Raw genomic sequence first — 16246 nt, forward strand, 5'->3', positions numbered from 1 at the left:
GAAAAACTCTTTAACTCTTTTTTCGAACTCGAATTTTTTAAAACTCTATATTTCAGCTATCTGGAATTGTAAAATTCAACTTGAGCATTCATGAATACTTAATTAATTATTCCAGGCAGTTAAGTTATAATTTTAGTTAAAGTATTATTAACCTAAAATTAAGTCAAAAGTTATAGTTCAACTGCCAGGAACTAAAACAGAATTTTAATCCAACCTGAAAAACCTAATTTCGATTATAAATTAATTAATTAATTAACTATTCCAGGCAATTGAATTATTATTTTATTTAAAATCCTTCAAATGTAAAAAAATTTACTGTTACAACTGCCTGGAATAGTCAAATAATTATTCTATTTTAAAACTAGCTTAATTACAAATTAATAATTTAACTATTCCAGGTAGTAGAATTAACTTACTGAACTAATAAAAACTAATTAATTAATTGATTATTCCAGGCAGTTGAATCCTAATTTTAATTAAAATGGCTGAAATTTTAAGAAATCTACAACTTAACTGTCTTTTAATTCAAATGTTAGTTATAAATTAATTAATTGATTTATCCAGTTAATTAAAGCATAATATTAATTAAAATGACTGAAATTTTAAGAAATTTACAACTTAACTGCCTGAAGTTACAAAATAAGATTAACTAAAAGGTTAGTTGTAATTTAATTAATTAATTATATCAGACAGTTGAAGTAAAATTTTAATGAAAGTAACTTAAATTTAAAAAATAATTTAACTCAACTGTCCGGAATTACAAAATAATTTTATTTTTTTTAAAGTTAGCTGTAAATTAATTAATTGATTATTTTAGGCAACTGAAGCATGATTTTAATTAAAATGCTTACAATTAAAAGAAAAAAATCTTTAACTCTTTTTTTGAACTCGAATTTTTTTAAACTCTATAACTCAGCTACCGGGAATTGTAAAATTTAACTTAAGCGTTAATGAATACTTAATTAATTAACTATTCCAGGTAGTTAAGTTATAATTTTGATTAAAGTATTATTTACCTAAAATTAAGTCAAAACTTACAGCTCAACTGCCAGGAACTAAAACAGAATTTTAACCTAACCTGAAAAACCTAATTTCGATTATAAATTAATTAACTATTCCAGGCAATTGATGGATGATTTTATTTAAAATACCTCAAATGTAAAAAAAATTGCTGTTCAACAGCCTGGAATAGTCAAATAATTATTCTATCTTAAAACTAGCTTAATTACAAATTAATAATTTAACTATTCCAGGCAGTTGACGCATAAGTTTAAAAAAAGTTTTATTAAAAATATGTTTCAGTTGCCTGGAATAATTTATTGCTTAATTAATTAATTAAGAATCGGTATGCTAATTAATTTTCCCTATCCAGAATTACTTTTCTCTTTAATCTCTGAAGATGGCAACACAATACTCTGGCATAAAAATCATAATATTTCCCTTTAATATGTTAATTATAAAATAAACATTTTGTTTGAGGTCTAAAATTATATAATGGAAAATTTTTAAAGTATAGAAGCTTTGATGAAAAAAAAAATAATATTTTCTAAAGGCCACTGACCGTACATTTATACAAAAAAATATTAAGAGCATATAATCTTTTTTAAGCTAATTTACAGAAAAATAAGTGAGATAGCCATCAGTTTATAATAAAAAATCAATAGACAAAAGTTTGAGCTGAATTAAACTGGATCCAATAATGTATAAATTTTCTTTAAACTGACGTAAAATAAATAGACTCGCTTCGGGAAAACTGGAAAATACGAAAAATCCTGGATATTTACCATATGTAGGAGATACAGATTCATTTTATCGACTATTAGATTACATATGTAAACATAGTCTCTATCCTTCTGTTTTTTATATATTAATAAATAACTAACTTTAATTTTCTTTTGTTTCAGGTAAGTTTGACCCACTTATTACTTCCCTAGTAGGTAAGCTCTATTGTAAATATTAGCACAATTTTCGAACGTCTTTATTTACAAAAAAATTGTAATGTAAATTTTATCCAAGTATATAGTGAACTTTCCAGACATTTTCCGAAAGGAGTGTAATAAGGTATGTAATAATTTATGAAAAAATAAGGTACGTATAAGAGTTTTAATTAATTAAATTGAATATTTAAAGAACTATTATAAGCATGAAAAACAAATATTTGATGTTCATAATTTTTTTACAGCATAAAAATACGAGAAATCTTATTTGAAACGTACACAATAATTTATTCTTACATAAATTATATTTAATTATATATTTTTTTAAACTGATCGATAATAAGATCCAATAATTTTAATGATACACGTTTCTTTATTATTTTTTTTCTATTAAAGTTTAGTATTGGACCATATTTAGGGCATCAAAAACGAGGTTAAAAATGAATTAATTAACAACCGAATTTTTAATTCATTAATTTAATTTTTCCAGGCGGCAAGGCTCAATTTTAATTAAGATGTCTGTAATTTAAAAAATACTATTTAACTGGCTAAAATAGAGAAGGATGCGCATTTAATGCGCTTAGAATTTTCAAAATATATTGACGAAAAAATTCATAACATATTTAACCGAAACTAAATTAATTAATAAAATATTCCAGGCATACTTTTAATTAAAATGTCTTATATTATAAAAAATGTAGTTAGTCTCGGCAGCTGAGTCTTAATTTTAATTATATTCCCAAAATTTTGAAAACATCTATAACTCGACTGCCTAATTAATAAATCAGTTAATTATTTAAATATTCTTGGTAGTTAAGACATTATTTTAATTAAAAGGCTTGAAATTTTAAAATACTTTTAGTGAGTCAAAAGTTTTAAACAAAAGAATCATTCCTCAATTGTTCGGAATCGTAAAACAATTTTAATTTAAATGTTAATTATAAATTAATTAATTATTTCAGGTAATTAAGGCATAATTTTTTATTAATTTGCCTGAAATTTTTAAAGTTTTACAGTTTAACTGCCTAAAATTTTGAAAAAAAAATAATATAAACAAAATTAATAACTTAATTAATTAAGGAATAATTTTAATTAAAACTTCTGGTATTTAAAAAAATTTATACCTCAACTGCCGGGAATGGTAAAACATTTTTAATTTAAATGTTATTTATGAATTAATTAATTATACCAGATAATTAGGGTTTAGTTTTTTAATAAACTGTCCAAAATTTTTAAAGATCTACAGTTTAACTGCCTAAAATTGTAAAAAAAATAGCTTAAGTGTTATTAATAAATTAATTAATTATTTCTTTGACATTAAGGCATAATTTTAATTAAAGTTGCCAAAATAAAAAAAAAATGAAAATTAACTGCCTGTAATTAATATTATTATGTATTAACGAATTAATACTAATTATTCCGGGCATTTGACGTATAATTTTAATTAAAGTACCCGAAAATAGGAGAAAACTAATCTACCAACAAGTTTAACTACCTGAAAAATTAAAAGATAAAAAAAAAGCAATATTTTCATAAATATATTAAAAATAGGCTTATTTAAGTTTTAATTTAATAAATAAAGCAATGAATTAAAACAGACAGAGGCATAGTTTTAATTAAGAATTAGGGTGCCTGAAATAATTATGAAATAATCGTAACTTAAACATCAACTAATTATTCTAGGCAAATGAGACCCAATTATACGCTCTATAGTGCCTGTATTTTTTTGACAATCTACGGCTTAACTACCTGGGATTGCAAAATAATTTAAATTTAAACTTCATTAATTATGCCAGGCAGTTCAGGTGAAATTTTAATTAAAGTGCCTAAAATTTCAAAAAGATAATAGATTTATTCTAACTATTTAAAAAAAAAGGCATCAGACCTCAACTGTATGGAATTATATAAACAGTTCAAATTAGAACGCCATTGACAAATTAATTAAATATTCCAGGCAGTTAAGGTGTAATTTAAATTAAAACTACAATTTTTATGGCTTAACTGCCTGTAATAATTAATTAATTTATTTAAACGTCATAAATAAATTAATTAGTTATTATAGGCAGTTAAGGCGTCATTTTTTAATTAATGCTTCTCACATTTTTAAAGATTTACATCTCAACTGCGTAAAATATCGAAATCATGCCTCGACTGCCTGGAATTGGAAAATAACGTTGAAAAAAAACTGCCTGAAATTTCAAGTAAATCAATCTATCAATATGCCTGATTTTTTTATTTTCTCCATGGTAACCTTCTCGTTTCAAACTCCAATATCTCAAGAACTAACTGGAATATTCCCATGAAATATTCATAATAATATTCTATATTAAATCAAATTCACGAGCTATTATTACCTTAAATAGTTAATAAATTAGCCGCAATCCAGGGGACTTACAAATATTAAACTTGGAGTGCTTTAAAAGGATGTAGAAAGTCAAGAGAAATTTTCAAAGAAACTTTTGAGCTTTTGTAATAAATTGGCAAACAAATATAATTTTATAGTAGAAACAATGGTCTATTATGCAAACTAAATATGATCACGTTACCCATTTGTAAAATGTGAAATATGCCCGTTCGATGGATCACCATCAACCCCGTTGACCAAACAAGGATTAAAAGCTGATAAATTGTTCAATCTGACGAAATGTGAATTATTGCCCGATATGCGGGACTATTTGGATCAAAAATTGTCGTTTAGATAATTTAAATGTTAATGGGACGTGATAGGCATAAAATTTTATTTTATCCTAAATTTTAGGCAGTTTTATTTGTTTTTTTTAAATGCGTTAATTAATTAATTTTGTTGTAAATTTAGGCAAAGTATGAAGCTAAAAAAAAGTGTCTGAGTTACCTAAGAACATACAGATTTTTTTTTAATAGTGTGAGAAAATTTATATTTTACTTAGGTTTCTCCTGAATTGCCTGAAAAATTGGTTGGACTAATTAACTAATTATTCACTTTTTACAATTCCAGGCAGTTTTTTTAAAATTGTACCTCCACTGCCAGGAATAATTAATGAAATTTAAAATTAACTACATGCAGCCTGGAAAAGTTAATTAATTAATTTGTAATTGACGTTTAATTTAATAATTCAAGGCAGTTGAGCTGAAAGTTTAATTAAAATACCTGGAATTTAAAAAAGATTTTCCGCTCAACTGCCTAGAATTGTAAACCCATTTTAACTGAAATGTCATAAATGAATTATTTAAATGAATAATTTTAATTAAAATGCTTCAAATGCTTGAAAATTATTGCTTATTATTTTGCCAACGTTTCGTATTTTTAGGCGACCATCCTCAGAACATGAAACCACAACATCCAATTCCATACAATAAAATATAACTAAACATCCTGAACTTAAATTAATTAATTAAAAACTGATCGGGACGAGTAACTCTATAATACCACAAGTGATGGATTTATTTATGAACACTATTTAAAAAGAAAAATTATTTTAAAATATTGTTACACAATCAAAGAGGTTTTTTTCTATTAATATATTTTCTAACTATGATTAATACTATTAAAAATTAGCCGGTAATTATTTTAGGTATTTTAATTCAAATTACGCCTCAAGTGCTTGGAATAATTATTGAATTTACGAATAAAAATTAAGGAAAGTTAACTCGCAGATTTTCTTTAGTTTTTAGGCATTTTCATTAAAATTATATCACAACTGCGTGGTGTAATTAATGAAATTTAAATGATTATTACAGGCAGCTAATTTGTAGATTTTTTTTTTAATTCAAGATCTTTATTTTAAATTATGTCTTCACTGTTTGAAATATTTAATTAATTAATTAGTGACGTTTAAACGAAAAGTCTAAGTAATTGAGCAAGAAATTTTTTTCTAAACTGAGTTATTTGAATTATTAAAAATTGGCCTTTAATTATTCTAAGCATTTTAATTAAAATTACGCCTCAACTGCCAGGAATAATTAATTAATTTACGAATGAAAATTGAATAAAGTTGACTCGCAGTTTTTCTTTAGTTTTTAGGCATTTTCATTAAAATTATGCCACAACTGGGTGGCATAATTAATGAATTTATTAATGAAATTTAAATGATTATTAAAGGCAGTTAATTTGCAGATTTTTTTTTTATTTCAAGAACTTAATTTAAATGATGTCCTAACTGTCTGAAATATTTAATTAATTAATTAGTGATGTTTAAAAGAAAAGTCTAAGTAATTGAGCAAGACAATTTTTTCTAAATTAAGCTATTTCAATTATTAAAAAATGGCCTTTTATAATTTTAAACATTTTAATTAAAATGACGTCTCAACTGCCAGGAATAATTATTTCATTTACGAATAAAAATTGAATAAAGTTGACTCGCAGTTTTTCTTTAGTTTTTAGGCATTTTCATTAAAATTATGCCACAACTGCGTGGTATAATTAATTAATTTATTAATGAAATTTAAATGATTATTACAGGCAGTTAAATTACAGATTTTTTTTTTTAAATTTGAAGAACTTTATTTAACTACTGGGATCAATTAATACTACCTGGATTAATTAATTAATTTATTAATGTCATTCAAATGTTCATTTTAGATAGTTGACTTAATTTCTTTATTTAATTTCAATCACTTTAATTAAAATTATGCCTTAACCGTCTCAAATATTTAATTAATTGATTAGTAACGTTTCTAAGTAATGGAGCAAAAAAGTTTTCGAAATTCAGTTTTTTTTTAATTATTAAAATTTAGCTTTTATAATTTTAAAGATTTTAATTAAAATGACGCCTCAACTGCCAGGCATAATTAATTAATTTACGAATGAAAATTGAATAAAGTTGACTCGACAATTTTTTTTAGTTTCCAGGCACTTTCATTAAAATTATGCCTGCAATAATTAATGAAATTTAAATAATAATTACAAGCAGCTGACTTGCACCAAATTTTTTTCAATTGGGGCACTTTAATTAAAATTGTGTCTTAACCACCTAAATTAATAAATTAATTTATTAATGTCATTGAAATGATACTTAGAGGCAATTAATTAAAATTCTTCATTAAAATTCAAGGACTTTAATTAACTTATTCTTTAACTGTCCAAAATAATAAATAGATTAATGACGTTTACATGAAAATTCTAGGTAATTGAGCAAGAGATTTTACAGGCAGTTAACTTTCAGATTTCTGTCGAAATTTCAGGCAACCAATTGTCTTAAATAATTAATAAATTGATTAATAAAATTTAATTAATAATTGCAGGCACTTGACTTGCACCATTTTTTTTTATTTCATGTAAGCAGTTGACTTTCAGATTTTTTTTTTAAATTTGTGACATTTAAATTAATATTGTGCCTCAACTGCCTTGAATAATTAATTAATGACTTTTAAATAATAATGACAGGCAGTTGACTTGCTATTTTTTTTCAAAATTTTATATACTTTAATTAAAATTGTGCCCCACCTGTCTGAAATAATTAATGAATAAATATATTAATGAAATTTAAATTAATTTTATGCAGTTGACTTGCAGATTTTTTTTTAAATTTGTGACATTTAAATTAATATTGTGCCTCAACTGCCTTGAATAATTAATTAATGACTTTTAAATAATAATGACAGGCAGTTGACTCGTTATTTTTTTTCAAAATTTCATATACTTTAATTAAAATTGTGGCTCACCTGTCTGAAATAATTAATGAATAAATATATTATTAAATTTAAAATTAATTTTATGCAGTTGACTTGCAGATTTTTTTAAGTTTCAAGAACTGTCGGTAAATTTATGCCTCAACTGCCTGGAATAGTTAATTAAATAATTTATAATTTAAGGTTATTTTTTAGTTCCAGGTAGTTGAGATGTCATTTTAGTTAAAATGCCTGTAAATTAAAAAAGATTTCAAGCTCAACTGCCCGAAATTGTAATACAGTAAATAACTTAATATAAGATAAATAAACTAATTATGAAAATGCCAAAAATGCTTATTTTGCGATAAAATATTAATCAGCAGGATTGTAGGGTCGTGAGGGTTATAGAGCTGGTTGCGTTACAAATGTTTGCAATTTTTTGAGAGGCAACGTTTCGCATATGATCATCTTCAGGAACTATGCCAGTTCAAAAACGATACAACCCAGCAAACATAAATTTAAAAATGTTGAACTCACGCCAAGCTAAACTCCGTTAAAAGGACATTTTTCTCCCTTTCGGAGTGTATTATCGATACCGCCTCCGGGTCCCGTACTCCCTTGATCTCCCGGAGTCACACAGCCGGTGCCAGATCCCGGATTTCATGAATATAAAGACAAAACAGCCCGAACGAACTTCCGGGCGAGTGGATTTTTGGGCCGGAGCCATATTTTCAATTTTGAAGCAACAGGAACCTGTTCAATTATTAATTCAATGAGTTTAGGGAATGAAGGCTGTTGCCAACTGAATAATCTTTCTTTTGTAATTGTTATGAGGAGGAAAAGGTTAAGTCGATTAAAGTGCATAACCTTATAAGTTACGATACGCATTTCTTTATATTATTAAATCTGAGTTTTGCTGGAAAAGTGGGTTTATTCTCGCGCAAGGCATTTATGGGCCATCCTGTATGATATTTCACTGATTTAACATCTTGTACACAAAAATTGATTAAAGACATAATTTTAGGGGCAAAACTTCATAAACGTCTCTATAATAATAATGCTTCATTTTTGACCATCCTTGACTGCTTTGATTTTAATTCTAGTATTTAAAGTCAACACAGTCAAGGCATTATGTACATTTTCAAATATTTCATAAGTTTAGTTTACTCTTCATTAATAAATTAATTAATTGATTATTCCAGGCAGTTGAGGCTTAGTTTTAAATAAAATGCCGAATAATTATGCCTTTAGTGCCTGGAATAGTAAAACAATTTTAATTTGAACGTCAATAATAAATTAGTTAACTATTCCAGACAATTGATGCATAATTTAATTAAGCATTACGCAAATTTTTTAAATATTTCACAATTACTTTATTAAAGAGAATAGAAAGTTTTGTGGTTTTTATGCTTACGTTTCGGATGTGTCCACCTTAAAAGATTGAAGAGGAAAACAGTGCTGCTTATGGAAAATTAATTAGTAATGCAAGTTTTAATTAACTAATTAGGTAATAAATTATTCGAGGCAATCGAGACGTCAAAATTAATTAATTATTACAGGCAGTTTTAGCTTAACCTAAATTAAAATGCTTTAATTGCCTGGAATTGTAAACAAGTTAAATTGAAATTATTAACTGAAGTTGACTTGCCTCATTGTGAGTCAGTTTTTTCAAAAGTTCTCAAAAACCATAATTTTTTCAAAAGAATTTTAAAAATACCAATCATACGAACATATAAAGGGTTTTCCAATAAGGGCGGGTCGATATTAAAATGGAATAAAACAAGCTGTATCTGAGATATTAACAAAATTATTTTTTTATTTGAAAGGCCAACTTATGCCATTATGTATGGAATATGACATCATTCAAATGTCCGCCGCGGCTTCTCACGGTGGCTTGGATTCGAGTGGTCCAATTTTCAATTACTCTGCTGCATAGATCCGGCTGAATTTGAGCGATGGCCTGGGTTATGTTGACTTTCAGGGCATCGGTGGATTGCGGCTTATTGGCATAGACCTGGGACTTTAGAAAACGCCACAAGAAAAAGTCTAGCGGGGTCAAATCGCAAGACCTTGGTGGCCAATTTACGTCACCTCTCCGAGAGATAACCCTGCCCTCAAATTGTTGACGCAGAATGTCCATCGTGTCGTTCGCTGTGTGGCACATAGCGCCGTCCTGCTGGAACCACATGTCGTCTATGTCCATAATGTTCAATTCGGGCCAAAATAAATTGGTTATCATTGATCGGTACCGCTCCCCGTGGACAGTGATGGCCTCACCGACATTGTTTTGAAAGAAGTACGGACCAATGACGCCGCCGGCCCAAAATCCGCAACAAACCGTAACTTTTTGTGGATGCATTGCCACCTGGTGAATCTCGCATGGGTTGGTGTCGTCCCATATATGGCAATTTTGTTTGTTAACGAAGCCATTCATCCAAAAATGTGCCTCGTCACTAAAGATGATTTTTCGGCCAAAATTAGGGTCAACTTCCAAACATTCTGAAGCCCAGTCAGCGAACAAACGGCGTTCTCTATGGTCATTAACTTTAAGCTCCTGGGTCAGTTGGATCTTGGATGGGTGCAGGCCCAAGTCCCGACGCAAAGTTCGCCAAGTTGAAGTCTGCGAAAGGCCAAGTTCTTGTGCACGGCGAGGAATCGACTGCCTCGGGTTCTCCTGAACACTTTCACGGACAGCGGCGATGTTCTGGACTGATCTGGCGTTCCTTTGACGTATGGGAGTTGGTTGATTGTTTAGCGAACCAGTCATCTCAAATTTGGCCACCAAACGTTGAAGAGTTGACTTTGAAGGGCCACCGCGCCTACCGTATACTGGACGCAAGGCACGCAATGTTTGCACTAATGAACACTCGTTTTGATAATAAACTTTTATCATTTGGACGTGCTGCTCAATCGTGTAACTTGTCATGATGATTTGGCATCAGTAACTGAATAATAAACAACAGATTTGACAGATGCCACCAAAACAACATAGCCGCCACAAACAGTCAACATCGGCCTTATTTGAAAAACCCTTTATTTCCTACACAACAATATTTTAACCAATATTCTATTTACAAAAGCTCCCTAGTTGCCTGCAACAATTTTTTTATTTGATACAGTTGTGAAATATAAATTTAAACAATAACTCTCATTTGCGAAAATTGTTTTTATTTTTAAAAAATGTGTCAAGCCTTTAATTTTGGGGCGCCTTGATTTTCACGGGTATCTAAAAGCATGTAACCAAGACCTACTAGGGTAGAGACCTGAACCTTTTTTTTATTATTTTTTAACTGTCTAGTAGAAAAGTAACAACCTGCGTGGTTTTTTATTTCTTTTAGGCAGTTGTGATTTTTAAATTTTTTCTTCAACTGCCTGGAAGGGAGATGTGCACCTTCAAGTGCCTGGAATTAAATTTTAATTTATTACAAGCTCTTGAAAGTTCGCTATTGTTAGCTTATTGTTATCCATTAGTACATAGATTTTCCGGATTTTCTCCAAGAAGCTAAAGAAAATACCATTGAAGATAACTAGAAGTACCCAAAGCTCCCACCACCAGGAAATTGATCATAAAGAAAAAAATCATGATTTTTTTTTTATTTCTCAAAAAAATTATTAACACATACTTATAGCGACATACATTTCCTAAACAAAGAAACTAAAACTAACATTCTATCTATAACATAAAAGTACTAATAAGCATTTTTGTAGAGCGACCTTGAGTGAAAGTTAACATGCAGCATCATGAATCAGTTTTTTCGAAATTTCTCATAAACTATTATTTAAAATAATAATGTAGAAATACAAATCATACTAACATACATTCCCTATACAAAACTTTATAAATAAAATATTTTAACCAATATTTTATCTATAATAGAAGATAAGCCTGAAAGGGAGATGCGCATTTTCAAGTGCCTGAAATGAAATTTTAATTTATTCCAAGTGCTTGAAAGTGCGATGTTATTGGTTTATTCCTATTCATTAGTACATAAGTTTCCCGGATTTTTTTCAAGAAGATATAAGAAAATTTTATTTTTTTAAGATAACTGAAACTACCCATAGCACCCACTACCAGGAAACTGAACATGGAAAACATTCATAAACAATCGTTTTTTTCCAATATTCTCCAAGTTCATTATTTTCTCAAAAAAATTGCTTAAACATAAATCATACCGAAATACATTTCCTACACATAAAAGTTTTAACCAACATTCTAATCAATTTACAAGCCTTTTAGTAGAAAGGTTCATCTGACGAGTCGGTTTTTTTGAAATTTCTCAAAAAATTTATAAAAATGCAAATTATACTGACATACATTTCCTATATATAATATAGGAAATATATATAGAAATATATATAGGAAATAATATATAGGAATATACATACATAAGAGACGACCTTTCAGCGGTACCAATTGATACTGTATCTGTAGAAAGCTTTGAGCAATTTTGGGTGATTGATGGTCAGAGTGGGAGGGATAAATGTTGCTATTGGTAATTTTTACCGTCCGCCTAAAACTAATGTATTTAATAGTATCACGGCATTTGAACGGACTATTGCTGCAGTTATTCCTCTGTGTGATGAGTTAGTGTGTATGGGTGATATGAACGTCGATTTTTTGACTTGTAATAGTTCAACTAGTACTCTTGATATCTTTTTTAATTCATTTTCCCTCTCGCAAGTCGTAAAAGATCCAACGCGACTCTCTAAAACTAATTGTACTTTGCTGGATTATTTTATTCTGTCTAATGTTAATATGATTCACGGTGAGATCAAACGTCATGAGTTAACAGACCACCAGCTTATATCGTGTGAACTCTTATGTAGAATACCAAGCAGGAAGCCTAAATTTGTTGTATTTAGGAGTTTTAAATATTTTGATTTTGAGGCGTTTAACTCTGACTTGATAAACACTGGCTGGGTACAGATTTTTGATCTTGCTTGTATAAATGAAAAAGCACAGTTTATGACAGACAAAATATTGGCGTTATTTAATTGTCATGCACCTATTCAAAAGGTATGTGTGACAAAATCAAAGGCACCATGGTTTACGGATGTATTAAAAATTATGAAAAGGGAGCGAAATAAAACATTATCTAAATATAAGCGAACAAAAATCTAGACGATTGCCAAGCTTATAAAGAAATCAGGGACTATTTTACAAATGCTGTTCGAAAAGAGAAAAAGGTCTATTTACAATTTGTAGCGTAAAATAATAGTAGTAAAGATACATGGAAAGCTCTAGATGATCTTAATATTTATGGGAAACAAAAACACAATATAACAATACCAAATCATTTAAGGAATCCCGAAGATATAAACAATTTTTTTATAGAATCAGTTGATGCTTTAGCGATAGATATCACTGACGTTTGTATAAATAAACAGATACATCCAACAAGCAATTTTCAGTTTACACCGTGTTTAGAAATTGATGTATTAAATGCAATTTTTACTATTAAATCAAATGCCTGTGGGTCGGATAGTATAACGATCCAAATGATTAAACTTTGCTGCCCGGTTATAGTTTCTTTTTCTTATACATCTTTTTAATGAATGCCTTCTGTGTGGCCAATTCCCTGATCTGTGGAAATCATCTGTGGTTCTTCCTTTGCCCAAAAATAACAAACTAGTAACGTTTTCTGACTTGCGACCTATAAGTTTGTTATGTGTGTGCTCTAAGATCCTGGAAAAACTAATTTACGTCCAAGTGACTACTTATCTAAAGCACTACTCTCTCCTTAGCCCTAATCAATCAGGCTTTCCTAAAGGCTATAGTACAACATCTATTTTATTGCGCGTCCTATACGACATATATGAAGCAGCTGATAAGGGTAATACTACAGCACTGGTTCTGCTTGATTACAGCAAGGCTTTTGACACGATAGATCACCAGCTTCTGTGCGCTAAGTTGAGTTCTTTGGGATTTTCTCTTTCGTCCATTCGTTTTTTTGAAAGCTACCTATTAGGTAGAACTCTGTGCCACAGGGATCGATTTTGGGACCCTTGCTGATTGTTATTTATACGTGTGACGTGGATTCTATTATCAATAATTGTATAATTCAACGATACGCGGATCACACCCAAATATATACCAGTTTTTCTAAAGCAAATGCGGACGAAACTGTTCTTCGATTGAATGAGTGTTTAGAGTCAGTAGCTGAATATTCTAAAAATATTGGGTTGCGACTGAATCCGTCGAAGTCAGTCGTAATATACATTGGTCCTGATCATGAGTGGGCAACGAATAATTTGGCTATTCATATATCCCAAACTCCAATCCCGATCGTGAGAGAATGTAAGAATCTCGGCATCATAATTGATTCTAAGTTACGATTTCGCAGCCAATTGGCAAGGGTCCTTCAAAGGTCGTATATGTCATTGCGGAATCTGTACAAAAGTAAAGATATACTCGACCTGCCGTTGAGAAAGGTTTTATACGAAACATTAGTTCTCTCTCACACTGCTTATTGTAATTTTGTGTATGGCCTGGATGTAACATCAAAAAAAAGATTACAATGCTTGCAGAATTCATGTATACGTTTTATTTACAATTTAAGGGCCCGTGATCACGTCAGATACAAGTTACCTGCACTGAAGTGGTTAAATATGCCGGATCGAGAGACGATACACTTCGATACATTTTTTCATAGAATCATCTCTAGTGCAGCGCCTGAGTATCTTAGAGATCGTTTAACTTTTAGACTCTCCACTCATGATCGTATCACACGTTAAAATACCCTTTTAAATATACCAAAGCATCGCACCGCTATGTTTCGACGTAGCTTATCGTTTCTTGCTTTAAAATTATATAACAATTTCTTGCATAATAAACTTCAAAATTGTAGTTTGTCAAGTTTTAAGAAAAACGTAAAGGGGTTTATGCTGAGTAAATATAGTTCTATACCAGGGTTGTGAACTTTTAAATATATTTGGATTGAACTTTGTAAATTTCTCATTATCATAATTATTGTTTTTAATTAGGACTGTTTATACCATGTTATTTATAATATTATGTATTGCTGATTTCTGTATGCTCGGTTAAGCAAACAGCTTTGGCTGGCCTTCGCCGAGTTTAATAAAAAGTCGTTTATTATTATTAATATTAATATATAAAAAAGTGTTAACCAACATTCTATTTATAATAGAAGTCAATTCATAAGCCTTTTAGTAAATAGGGAGTCGACATTCAAACTGACGAGTCGGTTTTTTTCAAAATTTCACAAAAACTGTTAATTCCTCGGAAAATTTGTACAAACAAAAATTGTACTACTACACATTTTGTATGCAAAAAAATAATTAACTTTCTATATATAACATGAAAAAGGTTCCAAGCGTTTTTGTCACATGCAAGCAGACAGTTGAATAACAACAAAAGCTTCCTAGTTGCCTGCAACAATTTTTTTATTTGATACAGTTGTGAAATATAAATTTAAACAATAACTCCCATTTGAGAAAACTGTTTTTATTTTAAAAAAATGTGGTCAAGCCTTTAATTTTGTGGCGCCTTGATTTTCACAGGTATCTTAAAGCATGTAACCAAGACTTACTAGGGTAGAGGCCTGAACTTTTTTTAAATTATTTTCACTGTCTAGTAGAAAAGTAAAAGACTACATTGTTATGTATTTCTTTCAGACAGTTGCGATTTTTTTTAAATTTTTCTTCACTTTCAAGTGCCTGGAGTGAAATTTTAATTTATTCCAAATAGTTGAAAGTGCGCTGTAGTCTGTCTATTTTTATTCACTAGTGCATAGATTTCCCAGATTTTCTACAGGACTTTAAAGGGAAATTCAGTTTCAAAATCCCGGTGCTTCAGATTTACCCTGCTGGACCCAACAACAACAAGAAGCGACAAGTAAGAAAATCGGGTCTGGGCATCCCCATATGCCCGATAACCCAATCTCCGTCGCAGAAACACACCGGCCGTCAGTAGTAGTGTGTAGTAGGGTAGCAGCGGCACAAGGGATGATTTAACAGGGACGGGGCACGGGGTAAAAGTACGAAAGTTCGCACTCTCTTGAGTCTCGGGGCGCAAGCAGAATCAATAGAAGCGCCCCGCACATGGGGCGCAGGCTTACGAACTCCCCGAAGAGACTCGCGTAGAGAGAGAGTTTCAGTTCGACCACTCTGAGAGTTGGAGCGAACGTTTCACTCTCTCTCATTTTCCTCGCGTTATTAATTTGCGTGTGTGGTTGTCTCTTTAACACTTGTCTTGGACAATTGCCATTTTTCATCCCTCCCCCGGGTTTATTGAGGCGGTTGTTTGGTGAATGGCTCCTTCCAGTTTTTTATTTTGTTTATATTCCCTGTTAAGGTTCGGCATAAGTTGGGTATATCACGTGCATACTGACTACAATTGATTTCGGTTGGAGAGGGGATGGATTAGTGGTCAAAAAAGTGCTTTTTTTTTGTAAATTGTTTGAGTGTATAAGCCATGAGTTAGTATGTGGGGCTTAGCAGGGAGATTTGGTCGCATCGACCCGTGAAATTTATGTATATCAGAAGGTAATTTTTTAATGAAATTTTTGGTAAAATTGAGTGTAAAGGCGGTCTCAGAGCGGGGGATTAAACATGAATAATTAATTTTAGGCAGTCAGGGATGACTTTTAACAGCTTAAGCGCCCTAAAATAAATTAAATATTTTAACCCACTTTTTTCGTATAAATTAGTAAAAAAATATCTAAGTTTTCCCAATGTAAATGTTACTAATAAATTATTTTGGC

At 29.9% G+C, this 16246-nt stretch overlaps 1 protein-coding gene across 6 annotated transcripts in view; it reads left to right on the forward strand.

Annotated features, from left to right (window-relative positions):
- Positions 1-16246, forward strand: part of LOC126741325 (protein unc-13 homolog B) — a 353601-nt gene that overhangs the window by 161921 nt on the left and 175434 nt on the right. The window contains exon 1 of one of the 6 annotated variants that reach the window (XM_050447721.1): positions 15735-16028. The exons of the other annotated variants lie outside the window; for them this stretch is intronic. The gene's annotated coding sequence lies outside the window, so the exon portion shown is untranslated. Of the gene's footprint in view, positions 1-15734; positions 16029-16246 lie in introns of those variants that run through there. 6 annotated transcript variants of the gene reach the window in all.

This window comes from Anthonomus grandis, chromosome 10, assembly GCF_022605725.1.
Source record: "Anthonomus grandis grandis chromosome 10, icAntGran1.3, whole genome shotgun sequence".
Taxonomy (NCBI): Eukaryota; Metazoa; Arthropoda; class Insecta; order Coleoptera; family Curculionidae; genus Anthonomus; species Anthonomus grandis.